At 41.9% G+C, this 23,733-nt stretch overlaps 1 protein-coding gene and 1 long non-coding RNA gene across 3 annotated transcripts in view; one reads left to right on the plus strand and one right to left on the minus strand.

The window, feature by feature from the left end:
• pik3cb (phosphatidylinositol-4,5-bisphosphate 3-kinase, catalytic subunit beta) overlaps window positions 1-2,116 on the minus strand; it is a 197,202-nt gene extending 195,086 nt beyond the window's left edge. The window contains exon 1 of one of the 2 annotated variants that reach the window (XM_041178348.1): window positions 1,799-2,116. The gene's annotated coding sequence lies outside the window, so the exon portion shown is untranslated. Of the gene's footprint in view, window positions 1-1,293; window positions 1,412-1,798 lie in introns of those variants that run through there. The other variant, XM_041178357.1, reaches the window with a different exon arrangement.
• A 105-nt stretch (window positions 2,117-2,221) lies between these two features.
• On the plus strand, window positions 2,222-22,993 carry LOC121289580. The gene is made up of 5 exons (XR_005945610.1): window positions 2,222-2,251; window positions 2,525-2,575; window positions 5,768-5,904; window positions 19,959-20,125; window positions 22,870-22,993. It is a non-coding gene; the product is annotated as an uncharacterized LOC121289580 (long non-coding RNA).
• Window positions 22,994-23,733: the final 740 nt, after the last annotated feature.

Consider the following 23,733-nt stretch of genomic DNA (forward strand, 5'->3'; position numbering starts at 1 on the left):
CATCTCCTCCATATCAAAGTTGTCATATTGTTCAAATGTGAATTAAGCAAAGACAGGAATTGGCTCCTTCATGTTTATATTTGCTGCTATACAGTACATGTTTTTTCTCCCCAAATTAAATGGTAAGTTCACAAAATCCAAAACCATCCAACTCTATTTTCTGTTCATGAGACTTGAGGGAAAAGATAAGGCCACAAAAATTGATCCACACATTGATAGCACTCACGGGTCTGAGTCATAAGCACAAGGGACATAAGCACACACTCCAGGTTAACACTGCAGTATGGAGGGAGTGCTGCATTATTGGAGAATCCATCTTTTGGATGACACCCGGTCTCCTCTCAGATGCACAACTATTTTCAAGAAGAGCAGGTGGATTCTCAACAATATCTTGGCCAATATTTATCCCTCAACCAACATCACTAAAGAAGATTGTTTGATAATTTATCTCATTGTGGGTTTTAGAAGCTAACAGTATGTAAACTGACATCCTTGTTTCCTACATTACAATAGTGACTAGACTTCAACAGTACTTGATTCCTGTGAAGTGCTTTGACATTCCAAGGTTGTGAAATGTGTTATATAAATGCAATGTTTTTTAAGTTTAATTTCAAGGTCAGTTTTAAAATATTTACACTGCGTTTGAAATCATTCCAGTCACACTTTAAAAAATAGCAATTCTGGGTTAAAAAATAATGTTGCCCCATCAAAAAATACATCTTTAAAATAGAAAATGGACAGTGAGTGAATGATTGGGTAGAACAGTGGCACACAACTTCCATCATTTATTAGCAAACGTCAATCATCGCAGGAGATCATAAGTAGTAGTGCAGTCTGAGGATATCTCATTCACTTAGTCAGCATGTATAACGTTACACAAATTCGGCGTTTAACATCAGAACCTATCTGGACCGCGTCAGGTCGATGCACAGCCGCCCCCGTCCTGTTTCTAACTTGTGTGTGTCCTGGAATAATATCAGCCTGGAGGGAGCACTGATGGCCGCTCCAATGGTGGCTTTAACACAGTGTGAAACCAGACACTATGGGCAGCTGACGATCAAAAGGACGAGGGCGCCACGTTGTTTTTCAAATCAAACTCTCATTCCAGAGATTGCACGCTGCAAAGATAGAGTTAACCTGGCACGAATTTTACTTGGTTCCGGGCGGATAGTGAGACATAAATGTACACGAGCAAAGGAGACCATGAGAAGCAAAGGACGAGAAAGCCCTACAGGTAGCAGAGAATAACATAAATATGCACCCTAGCAAAAAATAATGTTAAAGAAAACAAACCTAGTCTGAACGACGAAATGATTTACCAGTCTCTGCAACACTTGGGCAGACACGAAGTGTTGACGCCGGTTTGATCGAACCTTTAGACATGCGGTTATCACAGAGAAGCGTTTGTTTTCATTAACATGGCCCCAAGAGACAAGGGCGTTCAGCAGACAGTGGGTGCAGCAGGACGCAGAGTCCTCACAGGGGCGGCAGCGCAGCCAGCTGAACGGCGGAGCTCAGCGACTGCAGCTTCATCTACCTGCATCCAAGCGGATTCCATCCGAGCCCGCCCGGGGTTGTCCTGCCACTATTATGCTGATCACTTACAGCCCGAAGTTAAGAAACAAATATATACACAAGCTCCCCACAAAGTTTGATCCAGAAAACTTTAGGCACCCAAACACTGCCCATGAGACGATCCTGTAAACATGCCTACCCTTGAATTGCACTCACAAAGGGAAAAAAAAAGTTATTTTAAAATGCAGTTACTTAAACGCTACATTTGAGAATTAACAGATACCTTTCAAGAACAGCTTCTCTGTAACGATCCGAATGAATGTGCCGAGTTCTGTTCAGCCCAGCTCTCAATGATCTTCAATAGTCTTGCCGGGACTTTGCAGTAAAACTCTTTAATTCGGTGACTGCTTGATCTTCAGGCGGCCAGTCGGGGCTGTGCGTTATGGGGATTGTGTGTGTGTGTCTTGTAACTTTTCCCGCTGTTTGTATGGTTACTTTTAGCGAGGTCACTTAACAGGGAAACTGACCAGCCCGGCCAACTGGCGAGAACAATTCCAAACTTGGTCGCGGGAGCGCAGGGTCCAAACCAGGGAAATCAGCAGAGATTTCACCCGGAAATACATTTGCGCAGAGCCCTCCTTCGGTAGAGCTGGCTCGTCACTGTGGTGGTTTTATATAAACCAATTTAATAATTGATTGCCCGTAAAACAAGTTGAGATGGTTCGTTCGCTAAAAGGTACATTAGCAGTTAATGTCACCCAAGCTGATTCTCTTTCGCAAACCACTCAAAAGTTTTATAATTGATGTGGTCATTTTTTGTGACATATTACAATAAAGTGTCAATTTAATTTGAAACCTTTTAAAATGTCTTTACGATGCACAATGCTGGAAATTGTATGTGTTTTTATTTCGCATTGTTTTTGGATCTATACATATTGTAGCAGACTGTATATTATTGTAACATTGTGGTATGGTTGTGATTTGAGTTTAACCAGTCTTCTCCCTTTAGGTCACTGTTCACTCAGGTCTGTGGAGAAATGGAATAAATAAGCAAAGCAAGGTAACTTTCGTCGCTTGTGAATTCCGGAAGTCAGTTCGAAGACAATTGTGGATGCAATTACATTTAGGATCTGGGCAAAATAATCCTGCATAAAATGAGTGGCTTTCTTTCTCGCTTTTAATATTTATTTTAACAGTGCAACATCTGTAACTATGACATCCAGAGTATGGCAGATGCGCACTAAAGCCAAGAAATATTTATGTTATACAGTTGCGGATAGTTCACTGTGAGATATACCATTATGTCATCCAACAATAACAATCTATATTTATATAGCACCTTTAAGGTAGTATAACGTCCCTAGGAATTTATAAAGCAACATTAAACACGAAGCCACACAAGGCCATATTAGGGCAGATCGCTCAGAGTTAGGTCAAAGAGGTAGGTTTAATGAGCCCCTTAAAACATGAAGTGGAGTTAGAGAGGAGAGGTTTAGGGAGGGAATTCTAAATTTAGGACCTAAAGTTTGAAAACAGCTTTAATTTACCTTGGACAATCACAATTAATAAATCTGCTGTTAGGTGAGATACTTCAAATAGTATAGTGAATAAGATTAACTCAATTTCAGGTGACCAGATTTTCAAAAGTCAGACCCAGGACACATTGAAAAGCCATGGGAATTTGGGAATCTGTGGTGATTGATATGTTGGGCAATCAATGGCAGGAGTCTGGAGGAGGGGTAATTGTAGGTAGGAGGTAATCACAGTATCTTTACAGTGCAGAAGGAGGCTGTTTGGCCCATCGAGTCTGCACTAGCTCTCTGAAAGAACATTCCACCTAGTCCCACTCCCCTGCCTTATCTCCACCACCTTGCACATTCTCTCTTTTCAGGTAGTAATCCAATTCCCTTTTGAATACCTCAATCGAATCTGCCTCCACCACACTTTCAGGAAGTTTGTTCACCCTAACTCTATTTCTCTCACCACATAAGCTGCCTGACCTGCTGAGTCTTTTCCAACATTTTTTGTTTCTCTGTCCAACTGATCACTTTTCCAGCAGCCACAGTATTTCACTTTTGTTCCACCCAGTTGGAACAATGGGTAAACTTTCTCTGTTCTCCAATGTGAAGTAAGCATGGCAAAAGATGGGGCTGCAAATGAACTGTATCCCACATTCAATTCAGACCTGTGGAAGAATGCCAACATTAGACTGGGCAAAATTTACCAATTATAATTTAGTATTTAGTCATAAGATGCATACTATTGTCTTCCCAATATGACATATCTTCTACAAAATAACATGTAACAATCTGACACAACCATTGAGATCTTTATTCACACAAGGTGAGTTATAAGCTGGTACTAGGGTGGCCCATTCTGCACCTTCCAAAGTCATTAGAATAATGAATTTTATTCATTAGAATAAACCTGTAAGTTTTATTTTATTTGTTCATGGGATTGGACATTGCTGGAAAGGCCAGGATTTATTGTTGATCCCTAATTACCCTTGAGAAGATAATGAGCTACCTTTTTTGAACCGTTGTAGACTTTGTGGTGTAGATACACCCACAGTGCTCTTAGTAGTGATTTTGAAGCGATATGTTTCCAAGTCAATATGGTATGTGGCTTGGAGGGAAACTTGCGGGTGGTGGCGTTCCCATGCTTCTGCTGCCCTTGTCCTTCTAGGTGGTAGAGGTCATGGATTTGGAAGCTGCTGTAGAAGAAGCCTCAGTGAGTTGCTGTTATGCATCTTGTGGGAGGTACACACTGCTGCTACAATTCACCAATGACGGAGAGTGTCTTGCTGAAGACAGCTAACTACATTCTTGGAAAGAAAAGACAAACTGACAGTGGCTTGCCCAACATGAAAGAACTTAGGGATATGAAAAAGCAGTCCGATAAATAGTTGGAATGGAAGCAATTGGGTACTTGCTAGTGAAAGCTTATCAGCCTGGTGACAGTTCATCAAAGCTCATTATTTAGGTTTCTTACTGCCCTTTCAAACCCACTCACTAAGATGCAAATATTCTCTGTCCATCAGCAGCATGCCACACAATGTACCTACACATTTGAAATCTATCCACAGCCGGTTCATACTGGTTCTGTTCCAAAACGTACCTTTGGCAGTCACCCAAGATTAAGACATTGGTACCAGAAATAATAAATGAGTCCATATCATGCATATCTGTCCCACATTCCACAGACACCTACTCAAGGTGTATCCACCTTAGTACATACAGGTAGTCAGCTTCAGAAAATAATAGCAGCACATCTCATGACTTAGATAAGGAGGTGCAAATGATTCAGATAGTGGGGGAGTAGCAACCAATTGCACAGAGCACCTTCCTGAGCTGCAGGACTGGGGATCATGGCCTCATGGGGGGGCACCAATGGAAGGGAACAGAGGTTCTTTATGCAACCTTTTGAGAATATTGAAAGCACCCTAAAACAACCATAGTACAATGTGTGGCAGTGATGCCCAACATCACCACAGCAATGAGGGATGGTTTAAAATTCATGCAGAGTTTACAAAATGCATAGCAACTTCACAGCATTTGCAGAAGAACCTGCAGTCAGCCAAACCCCAAATGCAGTTTCTCCCATGAACACTGTAGCAGCAGTGTATACCATCTACAAGATGCACTGCAGGAACTCACCGAGGCTCCTTCAACAGCACCTTCCAAACCTGTGACCTCCACCACTTAGAAGGACAAGAGCAGCAGATACATGGGAACACCACCATCTGCAAGTTCCCCTCCAAGTCATACACCATCCTGACTTGGAACATAATTGCTGTTCCATCACTATTGCGGAGTCAAAATCCTGGAACTCCCTTCCTAACAACACTGTGAGTGTACCTACACCACATGGACTGTAGTGGTTAAAGGAGGTAGCTCACTACCACCTTCTCAAGGGCCATTAAGGATTGACAACAAATGCTGGCCTTGCCAAAAATGCCCACATTATGTGAACGAATAAAAAAAAGCAGGCTATTGAGATTCACGTTTTAAATTATAGTGATTTCTCAGTTCCAGATTAGAAGTATAGAGGATTGAATTAAGAGAACTTTGATTGCAGGTTTCACACTATATATTTATTGCCTCAGGCCTGTACCCACATAGATCACTGAACATGCTAAAAGAGAGCCCAGCCACCATGGAATAGCTGGAAGGCTATGAGGCAGCTGCCTCTCAGGGCAAGATGATAATCCATCCATTACATGTAGCAACTGACCCCATGTCTGCAATTTTAGATGGATATCACCAAGAAGTAACATTGAGATAAGGAAAAGGAGTGGACCACAGAAGGAATCTTGGGATCTCCAGAGTTGATGGTGTACAGGTGACAAGGCAATCTACTGCTAGAGATGCTTTGCTTATGATTGCATAGGTAAGAGCGGAACCAAATGGTACAATTTGAAGACTAGCCCCCTTGTGAGGTATATAGGATAAAGAGACATCTTTCTGGCATAAAGCAGGTATCCTTAGGTCTGAACATGCACCGGCTAGGCAATAAGTGTGAGAGTATGGATGGATACCAAATGCCCTGGGTGCCTTTTTGTGCCTTTACAGAAACTTTCTTCTCCCAATTTAAATGTTCTATAGGAATAACTGATGTAATCCAAATGCAGAGCAATTTGCCACCTGCAAGTGAAACAGTGGCTGTCAGCAAGACAGTTGTGGGGAACAATATCAAAAATGTTTGTCTGAAATGGAAATTTAAAGTACAAAGGGCTAACAGGTAGTAATACACTAAGGAGAATGTGGATAAAGATAGCCAGAAGGCAACTAAAGTTTTAGATCCAATTGTAAACAGTTAAATAAATGCTTAAGAAGCAACCTCCGAAGATCAGACCTACAAATCCTAGCAGCACACACTTGATACAAATAAGCAATGCAAATGGTATTGATAGGTGAAAAGAAAAGGCAGATTTTTGTACTTCATGAGTTTGCCTTAAATTTAGGAGTGCAATGAAGATTCTTAAAGATTCATTGCAAAATAGAAAAAAATAAGTTTTGCTGAAGTCAGCACCTCCTCCACCCATAATTATGGCCTTTTCTGCCCACTTTACACCACATGCAGTTTCTGTGGTGGTTAGGGCCATAATAGCCAAATGTATCCACCTCAGATAGGCGGGTGCTTCATTTAAATTCCTATTTAGGGATGCATTCTTTTAGCGTGCCAGTTCCCACCTTTCAGGTTAGTCAGCTATTATTTCAGAAGCTATCCATCTAAAATTGTTATCCAGCATTTTTAGGCAATTAGTTGCGGTGGTAGCTGTTTATATGCCACATGTAGGTAGTCTGAATATGTAATATTACAGTCCTTCCTGGCATTTATATTTTTATTTTTTGCTGTTGTCATTGAGGACCTCATAAGCCTCTATGCCAATTTATTTTTTATTCAATTACTGGCATTGCTGGGTTTCTCAAAGGGAATGACTTTTCATATGATGTTGGAAGAATGAGAGAGCTTACTGAGGGATGTTAGGTTGGAAACAAAACACCCTCTACTCACCTGCTGGGATTCTCACACCTACATCAACAGACACAGGAGCAAACCTTGCTTTGGCTGACAGTGCATGCAAGATTGATGGCATCACTAAGATGTATGAATGCCTGCCTCTCCAATGTTGGTTGCTTCCTTTAATTACATTGTGTCCTGCTTTCAATGCCACTGTAGGGAGGAAGGTATCCTGGGGTGATCAGCAGCCTGCATGCCCCAGATTGACCACACATGCCAAAATGTCATCCATCATGTCTGCGGGCTGAGGCAAATTGACCTGACAATGATCATGGAATCACAGTACATCATGATTTCAGTGTCATTGCATTAAAGACATGGTGAGATTATTAACAGACAACATACTTGGATTGGCCACCCCTAGCAAAATTGTCAGCAATCATGTCTGCAGCTCTTGACATAAATAGCTGGTAATGATGGTGGGAAGAAATATTCATGGATGACCAGAGAACCAGTTCTTTTTTAATTCTATCGTGGGATGTGTCACTGCAAGGCCAACAAGCATTTATGGCCCGTCCCTAATTGCCCTTGAGGAGGTGGTGATGAGCCATCTTCTTGCATCCCTGCAGTTCATCTGATCAAGGTGTAGTATAAAGCGTTAACAGATGGGTTATGTTAATGTATGGCATAGATGATGATGTAGCACTAATATCAGTCAGTCATGTGTTTGGCTTGAGAGAGAGCTAGTGGTTGGAACACCATGCCTAGGAGCAACATGCCTACTGTAGCCTGTTTAGATGTAATACCAATAAACAAGTGTTAAACAGATACCAGAGTATGACTACAGTCTGTCTACTAACCAAATACCACACCTAGAGTCCACGGATAGAAGGACCATCTCAGAACGGCTACAGTAGAAGCATTGATGTTAAAAAATCTATTCGGGTTATCAAAGGGCTCAGAGAGTGAAGAAAATCTTGATAGTTGCTTGTAACAAATCGAAAGAAGGAATTAAAGTCCCTGCCCCTGCCCCTACCCCTACCCCTGCCCCTGCCCCTGCCCATGCTCCACCTGTTTGACTGCCTTGAGGGCGTGCAGAGAGGTTAGCAGTGGGAGTTATGGATATACTATTTCATGCAGTATCGAGCGGCATCGGGCCTTCACTATAAAGAGCAAAAGCTTCAAGTCAGTTCTTTCCTTTATACTGTAGGCCCAATAGCAGACAACGTTTTCCTGAGGCAAGGTGTGGAAGAGTCCATGGACTTTGGGACCGTACTCAAAGCCTTTGACACTTATTTTGGACCAAAGCAAAACTTAGTAATCGAATGAATACATTTTAACCAGGGGTTGCAATGACCCAGGGAATCGATTAGATTTTTCTAACCAATCTATATCACCTAGCTAGTTCTTGCAGATGCGGAGCACTGAAGGACAAGCTAAACCATGATCACATAGTCGTGGGTATCCTAGATGAAAAACTCTCCAACTTACTGTAGGCCAAAGCTGACCTTACTTTGGATCAAGCAGTCCAGTATGCGAGGCAGGTCGAGCTTAGAGAATTTAATTGGGCAATAATTCAGCGCAACTCTGAGGCTTTACGTGATTCTATTGACCAGGTAGGACCATGGGCAGTGTCCCCACCTATCAGAAACCACACCAAACCAGGTGAATGGGCAGGAAACTCCACACTGGCAGCCATTTTGAGATGCTTTCATTGTGATGCGAAAAACCAATATGGATGCCAGGACTGCCCAGCAGGGAGCATGAAAAGCTTCCACTGCAGCCAAAGTGTGGACATTTCAAGCATTTCTGCAGAAGTTGAGGAAGTTTATACAATCAGAAGCAAGTTCCTTTCTTTCACAGGGACACCACCCACTAGACCCTGGGCAAAGATCAAAGTTATGAAGCTCTCAGTTCTTCATGAAGTCAAGCCAGAGGTGGCGGATACAGGAGGCACTTCAGCAGATAATGACCATCCCCATGAAGACCTGCTGGGTATGAATTGGCACTTCCTAGAAAAAAGTAACTACAAAGAAGCCCTTGCTGCACTGTGTGACCCGTTGGAGGTTGAGATTCTAGAGGTGGTTCATCTTTCCAGTTGATGGACAAGCCATTCGAGATCTCTGTTGTCTTTTTAGAGGAGTCAGCTATGTTTCTAGTGGGTGAGCAGCATGCAGATCTTTGTTCCACTAAACCTATCAATGTATTGCCTAGTCTATCTCTTGCTGTCCATGAAGAGTCTTCCAGAGAGGATGCCTTGCCTGAGTCCATGTTGGAGTCCATAAAGGATCACACTGCTGAAGAGCTTGTAGCTTCCAGGGGTGAAAGCCAGGTCAGAACTTTCAGTTTCAGCTGAAAGTCGCCTTCTCTTCAGGGCTGGGGGTCAACATAGAAGCTGCTGCAGAATCCTGCACAGCAATCTTTCCCCCAGTGTCTAGAGGGAATTGATCCCATTACAGAAGACAATGCGGTCTTGTCTCCACCCTCAGCAATGCTTCCCATTTCCCAGAGTGTAAACAACCTCGTACAGAGGGAAGTGCAGCTGTCTTACCATTGCCTACAGAAAGTAGCCAGTCCTCCTGAAATACCATTAGGAAATCATCTCTTAATCTTTTCCTGAAAGACCTACATGAGTTTTGTCTTCTTTTTTTGCCTCCATCATTTAAATTCATTGAAATCTCGGATCTTCAATGCCTTTTCAGTCTTCAATGATTCCCTAAAATTGAAGATCATTCATCTTCTGAAGCTCTTTCCCTGTGTGCTCCAAGGGAGAAACAACTTCCTCAGTTCTTCTCGTCTAGTTCCAGAGAGTCTCTTTAGTCTTCTCTCTTGGACCAGTCTTTCATTGGAAAGTCTTCGTTGTCCTTGCAGTTCAGTCATCCTGAACCCTACACTCTTGTGTCCCAGCAATGCTGCTAAATTGCTGTCCTATTCTGCAGATGACGTCTTCCCAGATGTAGAAGAAAACACCCATGTCTCCAAGACATCTTCCCTAAGGGCTGTTGGTGGGGGGGGTCGGGCAGCGGGGAGGTGAAGAGTAGGAGTTGGAGATGGGTAGAATCTGTCGTTATAAAAGGGAGTTACAGGAATGGAATGTAAATAGTTAAAGACATAGTTTCATGTTGTTGTTAAAAAATTAGGATAGTATACTTGGGGGGTGCTGTAGTATAAAGGTTTAACTGATAGTATATGTCAATGTATGACATAGATGATGATGTAGCACTAACATCAGTCAGTCATGTGTTAGACTTGAGAGAGAGAGAGGGGTTGGGACACCATGCCTAGGAGCAACATGCCTACTCTGTAACCTGTTTATGTGTAGTACTTATAAACAAGTGTTAAGCAGATACCAGAGTATGACTATAGCCTGTTTACTAACCAAGTACTATGCCTAAAATCTACAGATAGACGGACAATCCCAGAACACGAGGTATACCCACTGTTCTATTAGGGAGCGTATTCTAGGTTTTAACACAGTGAAGTGAAGGAACGATGATATATTTCCAAGTCAGGATGGTGTGTGGCTTGGAGGGGCACTTGAAGGTGTTGGTGTTCCTATGCGTCTGCTGCCTTTGTCCTGCTGGGTGATAGAGGTTGCAGGTTTGGAAGGTGCTGTTGAAGAACCTCGACAAGGTGCATTTCTGTAAGATATGGACTCCTATAGCTGCCAAGCAAGATGGCGCTGACACATCCAATGGTAATAAAAGGCAGCTGTGAGCTGAGGTGTTGCTCCACCTCTGGGCAGGCATACTGCAATGCTGGCTTATAGGGAGATTCCCTCAGACTGCACAGAGGACAGCTCTCCTTGCAGCCACCTCTTACTGCTCCACCTTTATGTCAGCAGCTACCAAACAGGATGTAGCATGCTGAACTTGGTGTCATTTCTTACGCCCCTGCTACTTCAGTCTTGGTGAAGGCTGCTAATGGATTGAGATGCCATTCGAGGCTTTCAGAGCTTCTGTCCTCGTGTTGATTAATTCGCTGTTTTACTTTAAAATTTCACTTGCATACAAAAATCCTTTCCCATTAGTAGCGTGCTTTCTGCACTCTAGCTTTGCAAGTGATCTAACCTCAGAAAATTGGATGCAACATCACATTTTTCATTTCAGTCTGTCTAAAAAGTCACCAATAAACATTCCAATCTAAACTGCAGTAAAAATGGAACACCTAAACCTGAGTGAATAAACTGGTTAACTGGAAGGAGCATTATGTGGCGAGCTTAATCCAGTTCTTACCCAGCATGCATATATGTTAATTTTCCAGCCTGGACTATTGAACAAAAATCAAGATTAGAAAGTCTGGTTTATTCTTTTATCTCCACTGGCCCAGGTATACTGAGGCCAGTCAAATTATTGTGCTCCATTAACATTCTGCCTGACATCATCTAATTAAACATACACCAGACATTAACCTCAGTTCCTTTTCATTCCTTTATGCCTCTATGCCACAGGACATGGTGCACTCAACCACTGAATGAATTTAAAATCTTCCTTTATTATTATACACAGTGATTCTTTACAAAAGCAGTCTGCTATCATGAATCAGAAAAAACTATGGTGGCAAAATTCTGTTGTGTAGTGCCTGTATTTTCAGCACTACAGCTGCTGCTTTGGTTGCAAAATGGTGTTGGGTCACACATGCACATTCCTGCCACCAGGTGCAGCAAGTGTCATTTTTGTGAGGGCATTAGTCTGAGTATTAGGAATGTGTGCCAGAAGCATGTAGAGCATTTCATCATCATTAGTCCCTTGTTCCTCTTGCACTTCATGCTCCAGCACCACTGTCTGGCCAGATTGCAATTCTTAGGTATCTAAAAGGAGAATAGCACAAGGGTAGGGTTGCAGTCAAGTAAGTGGGGAAAGCCAGAGGTGCATGCTTACACCATCTGCAGCTAGCAAATTAGAAGACTTTGTGGAATGAATGTCAAGTGGGATGTGAGGACGAGCTTTAGGTAAGAACATACCGTCAGCATCAATGGTTTCAGCCTCTGTCACTCCTTCATCAGGGTGAGGACATGCAGCCATGCCTGTCACCCACAGGTTAGGTGATTCTGTCTGCTGTTATGTGCTGCCTTGTCCTGCAGGATTCAGGGAAGTGTTTTAATGAGTGTGGGGTGCAACCTATTTGGGTGATGTGGTTGTCAGAATTGAATAATTGGCAGTGTGCACCAGCTGTGAGACTTATAGGAGTGATAATTGTGTGAGGATGAGGTGAAGCTATGCACGTGAAATATGAAACCTGGTTGGCAAAAATTGTTGAAAGGTGAGAAAGGGGTTTGTGGGGGGAGGGAGCTGATGAATTGAACAGTATGTTAGTCTATTGTAAGGATATAGCATTTGAAAATGCACTCACTGACCTTGACTATTCGTCTGAGGTTATTGAACTTCTTGCTGCACTTAATCCAGATTCTCAGGCTATATGACTGGCATTGGTTCTGACGGCTATCTGCTCCCACTGCCTTTACCTTGTCTGTGTGAAGGGCCTGCTCAGAATGTTTTCCCCAGTTGGCTTTAAATAGGTCATCCTAGTTTTAAGTGCTTTCATTCTTGTGTGAACTTGACTCTTGTGGGTGTGCAGCCACTCAACAGTGTGTTTAGCACGGGGCTGCAGACTCCTCTTGTTTAAATTGGCAAACAGCATGAAGTTTACCAACTGCCTGCATTGGACCAAATAGGCTTGGGCTCATCACCCATCCTGATCCCCATGCCCATTTCCCGACCTTATCCAATATTTCCATATATTCAGCACAAATCCGGTCCTTTCACCACACGACCTGCTGTTTTAGAATTTCAATGGCTATAATCTTTCAGGAAATATCTATGGCGGCATAACAACAGGTTTAGCCACTGCAACATGCTTCTGATAGACAGTCCATCATTTGGTATAAGCAATAATTTAGATACTCCTTTAGTCATGGCAATACATAACCAGTTTGGCAGGAAATGATGACTTGAATCAATGTTTCTATAAACTGCAGAATAACCAGTTTCCAAACATTTGTAACTCTTTCGAGTACAAACCCGTTTCCATCTGTTTCAGATGAAGTTACATAGTTTCATAGTTTGCCATTGTGAGATTTGAACTCTTCATCTTGGGGTTACAAACCCAGTACCATAACCACTTGGCTATTTAGGCCAAGCCTCCAAACATTTGTAGTATACCTGCCTTTAGAATTCACTTAACAATTCAATCACGACAGGACAAATCATGGACTGGATTTTCCTCTGGGCAGGAAACTGATGTCAGGACCGTTAAGTTTTTTGAAGAGGTGAGCTAACTAATTGGATGGAGGACAGGTTGAATGGTCAGCTATCGGCCACATGGGTGGGGATGGAGGCAGGGCAGAAGAAGTGCATGACCCATATAAGCACCCCATCATGGCAGCCATCACTGTGGGGACCTCTAACTGAAAGAATGGATGCACCAGAGTCTCAGGAAGAGAGGCAGAGGACTGTCAACTGGGGCAGGGCCGCTCTTTGATTCTCCAACACAGACCTCAAGATCCTTCTGGAGGCAGGGAGGGAAAGGAGGGACACTCTTTCCAGAGGGCAAAAGGAGAAGTCCATCCTCCTAATCCAAGCAGGTATGGCTGCAGGTGGCTGAGACTGTCAGAAACAGGTGTGGTACGGAGGATCTGGGTCCAGTGCCAGGGAAGGTTCAATGGTTTTATGAAAGGAAAATTGTGTTTGACAAATTTATTAGAGTTTTTTGAGGATCTAACTAGTCGGGTAGCTAAAGGAGAACCAGTAGATGTAGTATACTTGGATTTCCAATAGACATTCAATTTCACAAAAGGGTAACAGGTAAGATAACTGTGCATGAATTTGGGGGTAATATATTAGCATGGATAGAAAATTGGATAACCGACAGGAAGCAAAGAGTAAGTATAAAAGGGGCGTTCTCAAGTTGGCAGGCTCTGACTAATGGAGTGTCAAAACAATCAAGCTTGGAGTTGGTGAATCTTAAGGGTCTGTGTACAAGAAGAACATTGAACTCGGGAGTTGGTGTTGAGGGATTTTAAAGTGGTGAGACTGCAAATAAGGCTTTAATCGTTGCTAAGATTTTTCTGGGAGTAGAAGATATAACCCTGATTGATTTACAAAAAGTAACTAAGGCACAGTTAACAGAATTGGCAGATAAGTTGCAGTTAGGTTTAATCATAGGGGCAAAAAAGCAGGCATAATTGAAATCATAGCGCAGCATTTAAAATTGAAAGGGATATGAAAAAGCTTGAACTTGAACAAGCAGTGAAAATGAAGAAAACCTGAATTAGAAGAAAATGAAAAGGGAAAAGAGAGAGCATTTCAAAGGGAAATGTAAATGAAAAAAACTTGACCTTCAGGAGGAAAAGCTAGCAATGGAGGAAAGAGAAAAACAAAGGGAAAGAGAATATCAGTTTAGAAAGCTGAAGTTAAAAAAGAGATCACAGATGCTGAGAAAGGTTCTGATGTGGAAATGACCACTCTTAACTTTAAACCCAATGGGGAGCTGTTTACATTTGTGTAGGCACTTCCAATATTTGAGGAAAGGGAAGTAAAGGCATTCTTTAATTCATTTGCGAAGATAGCTAAGCAGATGAAATGGCCACAAGAAATCTGGACATTGCTTTTACAGTCTAGGTTGGTAGAGCTCATAAGGTATATGCATTGCTGTCAGAAGATGTATCAGTGGATTATGAGGCAGTAAGAAAGGCTATTTTGAGTGTATGTGAGTTGGTTCCTGAGGTGTACAGGCAGAAATTTAGGAATATAAGGAAACAGCCTGGTTAAACTTATATTGAGTTTGAGAGAGTAAAACAAAGTAATTTCGACAGGTGGATATGGGCATTAAAGGTAGAGACAACATATGCAGCTCTTAGAGAAGTAATTCTTTTGGAAGAATTTAAAGATTCAATTCTTTCGGTAGTTAGAACCCATGTGGAAGAACAGAGGGCAAGCAGCAGAGATAGCTGATGATTATGAGCTAGTTCATAGATCTAAACCCTTTTTTTGTCACCCTTCTAAATCCGTGAATGATAGAAAGTGGGAAGGCAAAAGAAAGATAGTTACTCAAGTAAGAGATGGAGCAGTTGGAAACTTTCAGTAAGTTTCTCCTCAGACCAAAAGGAAGGTTCTGAGGGTAGGAGTGACACTCGAAAAGTGAGGTGTTTTCATTGTAGTAAGGTGGGGCACACAAAGTAAATATGTTGGAGGTTACAGGCAAAACCTATTGCAATAGTTGGAATGCGGAAAAGCTCTGGAAGTAAGAGTACTGTGGGTTCAGAGATCCAGAAGCAGGAAAAACCAATGGTTTGTGTACAGGTGAAGCAGGAAGAATCAGTGGTAGGTGAAGAAGTGGGAATGCGTTCATAATTCACCCAAGGAAGTTCTGAAGTGCAGATTTGGCTTTTGAAGGGAACGTCTTTCCATGTGTACAGGATGGAGCGGGTGAAGATATTAAAATTTTAAGGAATACAGGGGCTATTCAATCCTTAATGTTATAAGAAGGTGCTATTTGTTGTCCAGAGGGAGTATTGCAGGAAAGAGTGGTAATAGTGGAATTCATGGTGATGTGAAACCTATTCGATTGTGGAAAGTAAATTTAAAAGTAAGTGGAAAACAGGTGAGGTGGTTGTTGGAAAAGTGGGAAAATTGCCCTTTGCTGGGGTTCCATTTATCTTAGCTGGACCACAAATGTTGATGATGCCTACTGTAGTCGAGCAGCCTGTGGTGGTGCATTCAACAGAAATGTTGCAGAAAGAACATCCTAGATTGTTTCCATAATATGATCATAAACTCATAGGTTGAAACAGGAAGAGGAGGAATTTAAAAGGCAGGGAAAAGGCGCTGACATACAATTAGCTGGAACAGTCTTTGAAAAGATTGTGCAGGAAGAGAGGGTTGAAGAAAATAAGTACAAGTGTTTAGTTCAGTTAAATTGGTAGAATTACAGCAGAAGGATTCACGAATAAAGAAGCTATATCAGACAGCTTATTCGGAAGCAGAGGCAGATGTAATCCAGAATGTTATTACCTTAAAGGTAATGTGTTAATGAGGAAGTGGAGACCATCTCATGTTTCAGCAGATGAGAAATGGGCGGTAGTACATCAAATAGTTATACCATCTGGATACAGAAATGCAATATTGAGAGTAGCTCATGAAATTCCAATAGCGGGACATTTGGAAATTAGGAAAACTCAGGCGAAAATACAAAAACATTTCTATTGGCTTGGATTGCATATAGGTGTAGTCAAGTTCTGCAGATCATGTCACACATGCCAGGTGACAGGAAAACCTCAAGCAGTGATTAAAGCGACGCCTTTAATTCTGATTCAAGTGTTTGAGGAACCTTTTGCCAGGGTCCTGATTGATTGTGTAGGGGCCCTCTTAAGACTAAAGGTGGAAATCAGTACTGGCTGACAATTATGGAGGTATCTACAAAGTTTCCAGAAGTGATACATTTACGAAATAATACAGCAATGAGAATTGTAGAGGGGTTGACTGATGTTGATGTTATCAAGTCCTGCACAGGCCCTGGCCTCCTCCTTGCACTTGATCTTAGCCAACAGGTCCAGAGGAAAGGCAGCCATTTGATGGGGTGGAAGAGACCCCACTGCCTTCTCACCTTGCCCTGATTAGGCCTGGGGCAGGAATACTTGTGGCCTTCCAACCTGGATGGCAATTGAAGCCCTTAAGTGAACAACAAATGCCCACTCATAGGCCTCATCCTGCCAGTGCTGGTATACAACCAATGACTGGTACTCACCATGCAGGAGGCAAACCTGTACAGAGTTACTTGCGGGCAACTGGAGTGGGCCCTTGTTCAAAGGCACTCAGTGCCTGATCCGTGAACCCACCATTAGAAAGGGGTGGCTTACTGCCCTTGCTGCTGACTCCTCTCCCCAAAAATCCATCCCACAATCCCCCTCTCAACATCACTCACCTGTGACCTGGGATGTAGTGACAATACTAGGCCTTGGATGGGTTTAGCATTGGCAGCAGCCACTGTCTCCCCAATGGCGCTCCTATTCAATAGAACGGCTGGCCTCTGATTGGCCAGCACCCCCTGGCAGGCGAGTTATCTCTGCCATTTTCTCATGATAATTTCTCCTGTCTCTGCCTCTTAGTGACCAACATTTACTTTAGCTACTCTCCTCATTTTTATACACCTCTATAAGATCTTACTGTTTTTATATTCCTGGCTAGTTTACTCTCATACCCTCTTTTCTTTTTAACAACTTTTTGGAGGCCCTTTGCTGGTTTCTAATACTCTCCCAATCCTCTGGCTTACTTATATTCTTTGCAACATAATAAGCCTCTTCCAATTTAATACTTGTTTAACTTCCCTAGCAAACCATGGGTAGAACTTTCTTGCTAAGATTTTGTTTTTTAATGGAATGGAGTATTGTTAGACATTCAGAATCACTTTTTAAAATGTTTCCCACTGTTTATTTACTGCTATACATTTGAGACTATTTAACCTTATCTAATCATGCTTAGCCAGCTCTCCCCTCATACCTATATAATTATCTTAACCTTTATTTGAAACAATTTAATACACCAAAGATATCTTTAATATTTTTAAAATCAATTTGACTTTGCTAAACTATCATTCAGCTATGCCACAGAGCTCACAAAGAAAAATGTTTATGAGCCCTTCTTAGAAAGAACAAGCTTTCCATGTTCATGGGGAGACGGTGGCAATATCACTGGAATAGCAGCTTAGGGGCCCAGGCTAATGCTCTGGGGACATGGGTTCAAATCCCATCATGGCAGCTGGTGGAATTTGAATTCAGTTAATAAATCTGGGATATAAAGATAGTTTCATGGTCAACATCACCGAGACTATCATCGATTGTCATAAAAACCCACCTGGTTCACTAATGTCCCTTTAGGGAAGGAAATCTGCTGGCCTACATGTGACTCCAGACCCAAAGCAAAGTGGTTGACTCTTAATGCCTGCTGAAATGGTCCAACAAGCCACTCAGTTCAAGGGGCAACAAATGCTGGCCTTGATGGTGACAGCCACATCCCACTAAAGGAAAAAAGGATGTCTCAAAGTATTCATATTGAATTCATAACTTGTCAAAGCATAGACATTGTTATTTTGCAGACAAATATGGCAGCCAATTTGTCCACAGCATGGTACCATAACAGCAATGAGATCAATGGTCAGCTAATGTGCTTTTGAGTGGGGGGGGGGAACAGTGTCCATAAATCTGAGATTATTCTCTATTGTTCTTCAAATAATGCTGTGGAATTTTTAATTTTATCTTAATAGGCAAATAGGTTAACATCTTACCTGAAAGACATCAACTCTAGATAATGCAACATCCCCTCAGTACTACTTTGGCATGTTAAGCCAAAATATCTGTTCAAATTTTGGAGCGGGGCTTGAAGCTATGACTTTCTGACTCAGGTGAACCAGCTACCAACTAAACCAAGCTGAGCACTAGTTTTAATTGAAAGGAATTGAGCAGATTTTTCTCAATTTTTCCTCATCTTTTCTTATGCCCTGAAGATGTTGGCATTTGCTTTGATACAGTTCTAAAGTTAACAACAGGTATCTAAGCTAAATATGTTACCTAAATGGCCAGCCTTCAAATATGCCAAGATGGTGAATGTTGGCAAGCTATCTAATCAATGATCCCCTTACCGAACAAGTCGCTCTTGGTTTGACACTGAATAAATGAGAATGTACTTACTTTGCAAAAAGCTTTGGTTCAGAGATTTAGACAGTAAAGTGACAGTGATATATTTATTGCATTTGCATTTTGGCCTTAGACTTCCAAAGAACACTTAGTAACACAAAACCAAACTGAATCTAAGTGGAGTCATTCAGGCTGATATTTCACTGCTGAAAATAGGGTTTATGATATTAGTGTTTTAAATTGTAACCAGTCTGTATGTAAGTGTACAAGGCAATTATGGCATCTCCAGTGCACATTCAATTACAAAACTACAGCCCAATGCAGTTAACCCAGAGCATTTACTGGTAAGGAATTATCTGAGAAATGTATTTTATATCTCTATAACTGTATTTTGGGGATTAAGGGAGCTGTATTCAGCTCTCAAGAGATAAACACATTTTCCTATGTGATATTGTGCTATCCAGACCAGAAAGATCTTAGTTTCTGTTCTGAGTTGGCTGATCTTAGATAGTGCAGCAGTGGGAGAGCTCAGGTCAGGCTGCAGGGCCTCGAAATTTGAGAGGGGGTAAAACACAACTGGAGTTTCAACCCTGACAACCATCCAGTGATCCCTACTAGAAAGCATAAGTACATGCATCACATGAGATCAAGCTTGGCAGTGATGCACTTTATGATTGAATTTCCAAATCTCATTGTGTAGTGTTATATATGAAGAATATCCACATGGTCAAGACACCAGAGTGCAGCCAGTGGACATTATATGAAAATTGGAAAAAGAAGCTATGTTTTCTATCTTTTTTATTAGATCATCATTTCTTATTTTCAGTTAACATATTTTACCATGTGATAATTTATCATGTAATTTAGTTGATCCCACCTCCTTCTACTTCATGTATCAATGTGACATTAAAGCTATTGGGATTTCGTATGTACCACACAGTGTTTGAGTAGTGGAGCAAGGTTACAGGTGGCAAGGAACACATCACACATTCTATTCAGCCCATCCACATGTAGAATGGATTTGGCCCTGTTGGGGGGTTGGTTCTACAACATTGGAAGGAAACTAATCAAAACATTTCAAAATATACAATATGTGATCATTATAGTTGCACCTGTAATATCAGTAGTGATAGTATTCCAATATCAGCAATTGCAAAAAGAAAGGATTTGCATTTACATAGCATCATCACTTCTCTCATAAACCTCTCAAAATAATCCAGATTTACTGGACCAGTTTGATGTAAACATTGTGAGATCTGCAAACAACAACACAATTAACCTATTTTTTGTGGTGCTGGTTGAATAAGAAATGTTAATCAGGACACTGTAATAACCTCTTGTTCCTCTTTAGCGGGACCCTTAACATCACTTGAACCACAGGTGGCAGAAAGAAAGGCCTTCATTTAATGCCTTAAGGAAAGATGGCACCTCTAACATTGCAGTACTCCCTCAGTGTTGGATGAGAAGATTAGCCTTGATTTTGTGCTTGAAACTATGGGCCAAATTTCTCCCCATCAGGTAAGCTGGTCGACAGCGGGCGCGGGCAGGCGCAAAGCCGATTGCTGCTCGTGATCAGCTGTGTGCCACTATTTTACTTGGGCAAGCCAATTAAGGAAGTGCTCAGAGCTACCTATGCAGGCAGGGGGAGGAGGGAGAGTTGGGGCCTGTGCTTTTTTGCATGGGTGCGCAAAAGAGTGCAGAAATCTCCCCGAGGCACGGAGCTGCCTCAGGGAGATTAAGATCACAATGAAACTTTGAAAGAAAGAAAAAAGAAAATTATTCAGATATGTCCTCTCATGTGACAGTGTCACATGAGCTGGGACATGCTAATGAATTTTGATAAAAAATTTTATTTAGTTAATAAATTTAGTTAATAATGAAACTTCATCCCGCCTATGGATGAGATTTCATTAAAAATTTAAAGGCTACCTGGGATCTTCGCCTGCCCGCCAACATTAAGTATTAATTTATTAATTAATTAGTTTATTGATATCCTTAACAGGCCTTTGACAGTTCGTCGGGTGCACAGCCAACTCCAGTGCGCGCCCGCTGAACGCAAAATTGGAATGACGCACAGTGATGTCGGGACGCACGCCCAACTTCACCGCACATCATTTTACGTGTCGGCATGCGGCACCCACCCCCACATGCTGAACAGAAAATCCTGGCCTATGTCATTTAGAAACTAGTGTGCTACCACTGAGTCAAATCAAATCACTCATACTACTGACAATGCACACCTAAAGGACACAGGAACAGAGAGACCTGGAATTAACGTACACAAGTCTTTGAAGGTGATAGGATAAGTTAAGGAGACTGTTAAAAAGGTGCACAGGACCCATGGCTTTACAAATAGTATCCTCACTGGCTACGGGTGAGGTCTCAGAGGACTGGAGAATGGCCAATGTTGTCCCATTGTTTAAGAAGGGTAGCAGGGATAATCCAGGAAACTACAGGCCTGTGAGCCTTACGTCAGTGGCAGGGAAATTATTACAGAATATTCTTCATGACAGGATTTACTACCATTTGGAAGCAAATGGGTGTATTAGTGAGAGGCAGCATGGTTTTGTGAAGGAGAGGTCATGTCTCACTAACTTGATCGAGTTTTTTGAGGAAGTGACAAAGATGATCGATGATGGAAGGGCAGTGGATGTTATCTACATGGATTTTAGTAAGGCCTTTGACAAGGTCCCTCATGGAAGACTGGTACAGAACATAAAGTTGCACGGGATCAGAGGTGAGCTGACAAGATGGATACAGATTTGGCTTGGTCATAGAAGACAGAGGGTAGCAGTGGAAGAGTGCTTTTCTGAATGGAGAGTTGTGACTAGTGGTGTTCCGCAGGGATCTGTGCTGGGACCTTTGCTGTTGGTAGTATACGTAAATGATTTGGAGGAAATGTAACTGGGCTAATTAATAAGTTTGCAGACGACACTAAGGTTGGAGGAATTGCAGATAGTGAAGAGAATTGTCAAAGGATACAACAGGATATAGATCAGTTGGAGACTTGGGCGGAGGAATGGCAGTTGGAGTTTAATCGGGACAAATGCGAGCTAATGCATTTTGAAAGGTCTAATACAGGTAGGAGTTATACAGTCAATGGCAGAACCCTTAAGTGCATCGATGGGCAGAGGGATCTACGTGTACAGGTCCACAGGTCACTGAAAGTGGCAACACAGGTGGATAAGGTAGTCAGGAAGGCATATGGCATGCTTGCCTTCATCAGCAGGGGTATTGAATATAAAAGTTGGGAAGTCATGCTGCAGCTGTATTGAACCTTGGTTAGGCCACATTTGGAATATTGCATGCAATTCTGGTCACCACATTACCAGCAGGATATGGAGGCATTGGAGAGGGTGCAGAGGAGGTTTACCAGGAGACTGCCTGGTCTGGAGGTTATTAGCTATGAGGAGAGGTTGAAGAAACTCGGATTGTTCTCACTAGAGCGACGGAGATTGAGGGACAATTTGATAGAAGTTTACAAAATTATGAGTGGCATGGACAGAGTAGATAGTCAGAAGCTTTTTCCCAGGGTGGAAGAGTCAATTTCTGGGGGACATAGATTTAAGGTGAGAAGAGAAAACTTTAGAGGAGATGTGCAGGGCAAGTCTTTTATGCAGAGGGTAGTGAATGTCTGGAATTCGCTGCCAGAGGAGGTGGTGGAAGCAGGTACGATAGTGATGTTTAAGAGGCAGCTTGACAAATACATGAATAGGATGGGAATAGAGGGATTCAAACCCCGGAAGTGCAAAATGTTTTAGTTTGACAGGCAATATGATCGGCGCAGGCTTGGAGGGCCAAAGCCCCTGTTCCTGTGCTGTACTTTTCTTTGTTCTTTGTTATTTGTAAGAGTACAAAAGCATGGGATTTAAACTAAGCCTTTATAAAATCCCAGTTTGGTCTCAACCAGAGTATTGTATTTAATTCTAGGTAGCACACTTTCGGAAGGATGTCATAGGCTTAGAGAGTGTTTCTAAATATTCAGAGAACAGCTTCTGTTTAAAAGAATATTTGATTCTAGATCTAATAGGTTCAGCTTTTTAAATTACAAAGTGGTTTATTTGATGGAATATTTGATAGATGGTTCCTAACTTAGTAATGGTGCAAATTGATTTTAGCTCCACATTCAAATAATATATTTTCTTTTTATGGTGTATGTAATGACATTAATTATATATTTCAATGTAATATCATAAAGCTCATTTAAAGTTTCATTTTTAAAATAATTCATACCTTAATGGCTTTTTGCTTTACTTCAACAGAATTTATGCTTCTAGAGATTTGAATGAGATGGGAGGCTCACTTTCAACATCCTGACTGAGCAGATGATTCAGTGCAATACAATATACACTGTAATGCCAATATCATAAATGATAATGAGAAGAGTAAACCTGCAAAATTTGTCTTGCTCGTAATCAGGAATGTGCATTACAAAACTGAAGAGACTTTAATACTTCTTAGAATCATAGGCTGGGATTTTCCAGTCCCAACAGGGGCGGGTGTAATGGTGAGTGGGTGGGGGGAGGGAAACAATGCGGTGGGAGCTGAAAAATCGGTTTCCCGCTGGCATGAAATGACAGCAGGAACGTGTGCTCCTGCCCGTCGTGCCAGGTCGCCATTCCCTTTAGAGGCCGGCCTGAAGCCGTTTTGCATCCCATTAATGAGATGCAGATGAAGGTCCGATCTTCCCCGGTTCACTTATCCGCGCCTCCAGTCAGATATCATGCTGGTCCGGGACACGTCCAGATTCATGTGGTGTGCAATTGGAAGAAGGCCTGGGGCAGCTTGCGAGGAGTGGAGGATGGAGGCCTCCAGTGCCCGTGGATCCTGGAACACCGCAGCAGCAGTGGGTGGGGGGACCTTTATGCTGCTGGAGCTTCCAGGTCGTGGATCTTTGTGGATCATTAACGTATGAATTATTTTAAAAATGAAACTTTAAATGAGCTTTGATATTACATTGAAATATATAATTAACATCATTACATACACCATAAAAAAATTCTGAATGTGGAGCCAAAAATGGATTCTCACCATTGATAAGTTAGTAACCATCCTTCAATAATTCCATCAAATAATCCCCTTTGTAATTTAAAAAGCTGAGCCTATTGGATCGAGTATCAAATATT

Source organism: Carcharodon carcharias, chromosome 2, assembly GCF_017639515.1.
Source record: "Carcharodon carcharias isolate sCarCar2 chromosome 2, sCarCar2.pri, whole genome shotgun sequence".
Classification (NCBI taxonomy): domain Eukaryota; kingdom Metazoa; phylum Chordata; class Chondrichthyes; order Lamniformes; family Lamnidae; genus Carcharodon; species Carcharodon carcharias.